Genomic DNA, 7,843 nt, shown 5'->3' with positions numbered 1-7,843 from the left:
CACCTAAAAAGCAATAGCCAAGACTATAAAGGAGAGCGCTCTGTATCATACCTTCTCAGTTTAAGCATTGCATGTCTTGCCAGCCACTTCCCAACGCATTCAGATAGACCTGGAACCACACAAACTGACTTGTAGCACAACGGCTGTCTAAAAGGTCAGTATAACAATACGGAGATGGTGAGCAGGCAGTCAGACTCTTGACCTGTCACTGACAATTTTATGAATTTTCAAATCAAACCATGTTCACAGCTAATAATATGATTCATAGAGTTTGCCGTCTCCTACCAGGACTACCCAGATCAGGAAAACTTTGCCCAGACTCCACCAAAGTCCCAGGATATTCCTGAGGGAGAGCCATATTTCTTGCTTTTTCAGGGCTAAGTTGCACTGCACTGCAGCACTTCCCAGTAGTAAAACCAATCCTAAAAGGGCCCAGAACATGTAAAGGCAGTGCACTACTTTTTTCTGAGTATATTAGAGCAAAACTATCCAGAAGACCCCAACAACAATGAATGCAATGCATACTGCTTTCATACATCACCCCAAAATTGCTTCTGCTACGCAAAAAGGGGCACACGCTAAAGGAACAAGACCTATTATTGAAGACTTATTACTGAAGACAAAAACCAAAAACTGCAAATTTTAATACCTTTTTTTTCCATTAACTTATTTTAACCTCTGCAGACAACACTCTCATAAACTTCCTGCAGTATCTAAAGGGAAATGTCCATAAGCAATGTTCCCACAGAATAAGGGTCTCCTATTGGCAGACAAAAGCTGAAATTTCTTTTCAATGCAAGAAACAATCATATAACATCCTCTAGCAATAATTTTTGAAAGCATCAAATAGTTGCTAGAGAATAGGCTTTCTGTACTTTGTTTTTCACAAACATCAAGCAAAGAAATCATCATCTGCCACAGCACTGCACACATGCCTGCAAACCCAAATATCACCAGCAGATCTAATTTTGAGACTTTCTTTACATCCTCAACGTTGTTCTTAATCTAAGATGTTGCAATTTTGGGTTAAAATAAAGCTTTAATACTGAAGCTCTATATCCTGTTCTCTCAAAAATAAGTGATGAAAGAACTCTTGGCCAGATAAGAACATCCTTCCTGGACCTACAGAATATAGCATATTCTTGTTACTAGGTCACCAGCAAGGTTCAAAACTACATAGACTTGTGTCTCATCTAATTCACCACTTGTGTTCAAGTTACAGTAGAGCTACTACTTTAAAAGACACAAAACCTAACTTTTTCCTGAAAACACAGCAGAACTGTGGGCCTCTGGATTTTTTTTTTTTTTCCTGGCTATCAGACACCCAAATTTAAACACAGCTGAGAGAAAGATTGTGGTGGCCTCTAGTGGATGTTTTTCCACAGCATCCCAAACTCATCACATCATTTGGTTGATAAGACTGTACGCACTCTATATCCAATCAGTATTTGCTAGATTATCCTGAAAGTGGCAGTAGAGTAAGATGATACTCAGAAGAGCAGCAGGGGAAAGGCAGGACTAGTTATAACCTTCCTCAACACCATGGTAAAGGTAGTCACTTGACAGCTATAGCCATTGGAGAAGCAGCTCTAGTTCTTAAAACTATCTATTTTCCGTTGATTTTTTAAAAATATTATTTCTTTTTAAGCTACAATTGTATGTTACAGTGAATGTGGGAACCAGGCAGCTCTTCATGAAAGACTAATCTTCAACAAACATTTTTTTTTCAATTAATTGGAGGATTTACAATTTATGAATGCTGAATTCAAGTATGATTATGTAAACAGCTATTCAGACAAAACTGATACTTACAGAGATCCTTAGATCAGTTGTGAACTACTCTTCCAATAGTAATAGTCAAACCCAGTGGAAGGCAACGTTCAGGATTGTCAAAACAGTGCAACTTTTCTTAACTCATCAGGTGACAGTAATAGACACCCAGTTTCCTAGCATTTTGCCTAGATCACAAATGGATCCACCCATAGGTTGCTGTTTGGACCAAATGAAATTTTACTCTTCCTGATCACTGAAGCTGAAGTCTACAAGGGCTTTAAAAGATGCTTAGCTGAAGTGTGGACACACCTGAATTTGAACAGTGAAGTCCAAAACAGCACCAGCCCTTACCCAGAGCAGCTTTTGGTATCCTCTCCTCTAGATCATGGTTCTGCTCTCTATCCTGGAAGTGCTACTCAAACGATGCAAAACCCTACACGAGCATTAGGGAAGCCCTGCTTCCTAAGGTGGAGGACCGAGGCAGTTTCTCAAATTGACAGAAGGTGAGAACTCGCTCGTGGATTCCTGGTACGTTTTGTGTAAGCTCCAGCCAGAGCAACAGCGCGTTTCTGTTCAACCTGAGAAACCAAGATTTCCTGGCTGAGAGTTCACCGGTTCAAGTGAATACCCTCAAACAGTCAGTACGTTATATTTGTCCGTGACCCGTATCTCCCTGGTAACTGCTGTTGCTGTTGACCATAGGCAAGGCCAGGTAATTTACATGCCTCCATTTTTGTAACAGATTATTCAAGCACAGTTTTAATTAGATACTCTTTATTACGATATCCAGGAAAATGATAACAAGGTGACTGCTTATTACAACTTCCACAGACTGGGGCTCCAGGCCTTACTGGCCCGGGTACTGTACACACACAAAAGACAACCCTTGCCACAAAGAACATACAAGCCAAGTAAACAAAACAAAGGTAATGATGAACCTAAGAAACAAAGAGCAAGAATCACCTGTGTGAGAACACAAGGTAGTTTTGCCTCGGCTTCTAGCCTGGAGCTCAAGATTTGAAATTCATATCCCATTACAGTGTTCCCATCAGCACGGGCTGAATTTTTATCTGTTAATTACAATGCAAGATACATTCTTCAATGTTTGACCTTACAGCTGACATAAGACAACACAGACAAAGATCTTGCCCATAATTTGCCAATAGCTTTGTTAAGCTGTATGCAACAGCAGTACAATCTAGAAGTCCAGAGATCGTTCAGTGCCCAGTTTCCTAAATGAGAAAGACAAATAGTGAATTGCAACACGGAAAATTTTGCGACTAACAAAATCATTCAGGAATACAAATTTCTGCTAAAACAGTCAGCACTCTCTAATATCTATTTCCCTTCGGTATATCAGATTGCGTAACATTCTTGTGTTTGGAATAAAGAAGTGACAACTGTGTTGTGCTGCATGACAACGCCTGACCTTTAATGTTAGCGACAATAAATAAGGGAAAAAATGAATACTGAAAAGCTATACCTTAGGTGCTCTGATTCTGCAAAGTCTTCCAAACATACATTTAAAAAAAGAAAAAAAGAAATGTCACTTCTGGCGCACTTATCACAGATTTGCCATCCTCGAGCTGAATAAAGTACTTGCAAAAACCCAAAATAAAAGTAGCTGACAGGACGTAAAGAAAGAGATCAAGAGCAAATGTCTTAGATTCAAAACTAGGGAACATGTTTTATTTTTTAAACCTGAAATTAGAATTGTTGTCTTTGTCTCGTCAACATAAAAAGAACTTCTCTAAAAGGTAGAAAGAAGTCTAACAACACAGCTGCAGCTCAGAGCTCCTCACCCAACGTTCACACAGGGGGAACTGACAGTTGCAGATGTTAATAGCGGTTCCGCTTCACCAACAGAAAGGCACTTGCTATCTGAACGCGTGCTATATTCAAAGGCTACACTTGAAATTAGGATAAATACGTTATGATACAACTCTTAAGTGTTTCACTTCTCATTAAGTGGGTTCTGATGACACTCTGTATATTGATGTGCTTATTACTTGCGCATCTGATCTAGAAATATTCAGGCATGCACTGCTTCTATTTTAGTTCTGAAGAGCACTCCAAATTCCTTAATGTGTACAGAACTAGGCTTACGAGATACAAAACTGATGAGTCCAGGGAGCAGTGAGAGGAGGGGATAGCACTGAGAGGAGGGTATATTTACCATATAGATCCCTTACAACAATCTATGGCATAGAAAAGAACAACCCAGACAAAACTAGCAATCCACTACTAGCAATGTGAGAAATTCAAATATGAACAGGACACTCATCTTTCAAATTATGGTCAGTAAAGGAAACTGCATCCCTACCACTCTCTGAGATGAAGACTGATGTCAGTCTTTTGAAGAATCCTTCGCATTTTAAAGGATCTCTCCCAAATTTTCCTCCCAAAGCTTACATTTTGTAGGGCATTCTTATACCCTACGGAAGTAACCTAAGCGCTTGTACAATAAGGTGACTATTACTACAGCTGACAGACTAGTCCACCGGCTGGCTCTCTGTGGGTCTATACTAGTACTAGGACTGCTTCTACCTCTTGTTAAAGTCCTTTAAAAACCTGTATTTTCTGCAGAGAACAGTTAAGAGAGCAATGACCAACACTGCATAAGAAGCTTAAGACTGGCTATTAAGCTAGTTTCAGTCTTCTGGAACACAGAAAAGCTCTAAACCGCAGTCACAAACAGAAAAAAACCCCCAAAAACTAAGTGCAACCTAAGAATCATCTAGCAAACTTCTTAAAAAGAGAAAATCAGACAAAAAAAGTGAACAGCCTCCCTCTCCCCCCCCCTCCCCCAACACAGAGGCATACAACAAACTCTTGCAAAGCTCTCTGGAAGACCTTTTGCAATATATAAAGGTCCATGTAGAAAGAAGCTGTAGTTTCCTGGCCATTAAAAAAAGTAATCTTGTTTTTTTGATCCAAGAGAAATTACGTATCCAAAATTTCCATTTGTACATTTCCATAATCATCTTCCACTTCTGGGAAACCCAGGAACCGTGGCAGATCAAATACATCCCAATACAGTAGAGAACAAACAGTACACTGCCCCCACAATACCTGGCAAAAATCCACAAATACCTAAATAGTTTGGCATGTCAGGCTACCAGATAGACCAGCTCTCTCTTGCACTGAAGACTGGACACCATCAATGAGGCTTTCCAAATCACACACATAGCATAGTCTACTGCAGTTTTCAACTATAGTTGAAAGTGGTGGTTGCCTTAACCTTGATGTACTTTTTCTCCCCATTTTTTCTTCTGACTTAACTAGAAATTATTTGTGTACTTCCAGGATTACTATCAGGCAACTTAATTCAGTGGAAAAGCAAGGCACAACAACAAAGTCAGCTTTCAGCCACACCAGCTCCCTGATGCAGCTTACCACGCAACCAAAAATGCTAGTGCTAGAACAAGGGAAGAGGCAGAACCCCGCATTTGGCAGCAACCTACGTTACTTTCAGCTTAGCATGACTATGAAATTGCTCCCTTCCCTGCCCCATTTCAAGTTGTGCCCCCAACAAAAAATCACTTCAGTTGCAGTTACCTCCATATTCAAAAAAAAAGGCAAAAGGACGGGAAACGTATCGTAATCCTGTTTATGAAAGTCTAATTACTCGTATCTTAAAAGTATTACAGTGCTTTTTAGAATTCTGGGTAATTCCATAAACACAACTAAAATTTTGAAGGAAAATAAGTGTTTATAAAAAACATTAAAATGCTTTCCAGGAACCACCGGTTTTCCAAATACTATATCCCAACACAAGTCATTTACTTTCAGCTTATTATAACGCTACCAGAAGAAGTCTATCAGTCTTCTTTGCAAGACAAATGCCTCGATCAGTCATAAGTTTGGGCATAGTATCACATAAAAAGCAGTGTTTCTAAAGTGCCATGTTCACGCATAATTCACATAGGAAAACAAAAAACAAGCTTTTTAACTATTTAAGAGTAAAAAGGGTCCAGATAAAGAGCAAATACTCCGAAGAATTTAATTTAGCTGCTCTGCATTCCGTGTTCGTACTTGGAAGTTACACATTGGTTAGTAAAAATAAAGAATTGGTTTTGATAATACAGTCTGGCACATAAGCCAAACATACACTTAGGGGGAAAAAAAGGCTTGAAATCATCTGTTGCAAGTCTTGAAAGAGTTCAGACAAGACAGCTGGGCTTTAAAATAACAAAATTAAAACTCTAACCACAGTCTGTATGAACCACTCAATTCAATCCATGTACACGGGAAAAGCCTTCTCTTTGTGAGACCTGGCAGATCGACCAGGATAAATTATAGCTAAGCAAGAATTATTTTATTAGGCACAGGAATGCAATGAGCTCTTTAGTCATTTCCATTTCTAATTTTTCCTCATTCCAAAGTTATGGAAACATAATTAGACAACTAGTTTTCTTCCAGCGTATTGAATCCTAGATTACAAATGAAGAGCCAAAACATAGTAAAGTCTCAAAATCGGAATTTTAAGTAACTCAAAGTTATCCAGGCAAAGAAAGAATAATGTAACATACAACCAGATAATAGCAGACTTGAAACGTGACAAGCACACTTGTCAATTCATTGAGAGGTTTTGCCCCAAGGAGAAAAATAAAAAAAAAATTATTGCTTTGGCAACAAGTCAAGAATCACTCATCCAAAATATAAATATATATTTTTAGTTATGATACAGGAGACAACCGACGCTGGTTTTCAATACCCTTCAAATTCTAGGACAAGTGAAATCCTTGTCTAATGCTAGGCAGAAAGTGGCAACTCCTGTAAGGCAAGGATGAACATTAAGCCATTGTGAAAACAAAAGTGCTTTTCAGAAAGTCCAAAGGCCAAAAAATGTCCGTAAGACCAAAAGGAGACAAAAAGCTATGTCAGTATTAACAGGCAAGAATACACTCCTTTGAAGAATTTTTGGAAGTGAACCTGAAATTTACATTTCAAGACTACAGCGCCAAAGCACGAAGTTTACAAGCGGCAGTTTGCCTCAGGGAAACAACCATTATAACCCTCAGACTCCAGTAAGTCTCAAAGAGCTCCAGAAGTACCTTAAAAGTTCCCTTCATAATTTGTTCCCCCAGCCTTTCAGGTTTGGACAGCACCAAGACAACCAGAAACTGCAGACAATCTGCTTTAGCATCAAAGTACCAGGCTAGAACCTGCAAAAATCCGCCCCTTCTGGCTTAAGGTATAACTTGAAAGCAAGGCACACGGATTCAGCGAAGGTCTTTGTTAGAAACATCAGACATGAAACATGGTTTTGTGCAGTGAGTATTTAATGTATACAGTTCCCTCAAAATTTGTGAGCTCCAATTTTCCAGTTTCATGGTCCGATCTGATAGATTCACAGTTACACCACTTAATTTTTACTTTGTCAAACCAATACATAATACAGCTACTTCCACTGAAGCAGACTGGGCATATTTCATGGCATGCTGCCCCACAGAGTTCTTAGGTCAAACAAGTCCAAGCCTGTAATAACTTCAGGAGCTGCGAAGCAATTACCCAAGAACTGTGACTTAAATTAGCTGAAACATATAACAAAGTATGCTGTAATAACTGTAAATAGCACTAAAGTGATTGAAGAATGGATCGTTATGTGTAGTCAAGATTTTGTACTAGAAATGTTTATTCTGTATAGTAACCAAACTGTAAAAGATACAGAATACAGAATTATGATTCTGTTGGGTATCAATTCTACTTTACTTACAGTTTATAACTAGAACTGTTTTACCAACTTGGTTGCTACAGTCACTCCTACTCACTCAAGCAGCCCAATATTTGTGTTAACTTGAAAGCCTGATTTAGCAACTTCTTCTGAAGACTGAATTCAATTTTTAGCTCATTCTTAAGTGAAACGGGATGAATTATAGCCATTACAAAGGGATACAGATGAAAACATTAACTGCATATTAAACCGGAAAATTAACTGGACAAAGCTTCACATTTAATACAACTAAAAGATAGATATGGAAAAAAAATCTTAAAATTAAGATTTTTCCAGTTGTAGCAAAGGGCACAATAAATCAATTTTAAGAAGTTGTAGCTTTTAAATATTTTT

This window comes from Struthio camelus, chromosome 2 (assembly GCF_040807025.1).
Source record: "Struthio camelus isolate bStrCam1 chromosome 2, bStrCam1.hap1, whole genome shotgun sequence".
Taxonomy (NCBI): Eukaryota; Metazoa; Chordata; class Aves; order Struthioniformes; family Struthionidae; genus Struthio; species Struthio camelus.
This window is presented reverse-complemented; position numbering follows the sequence as displayed.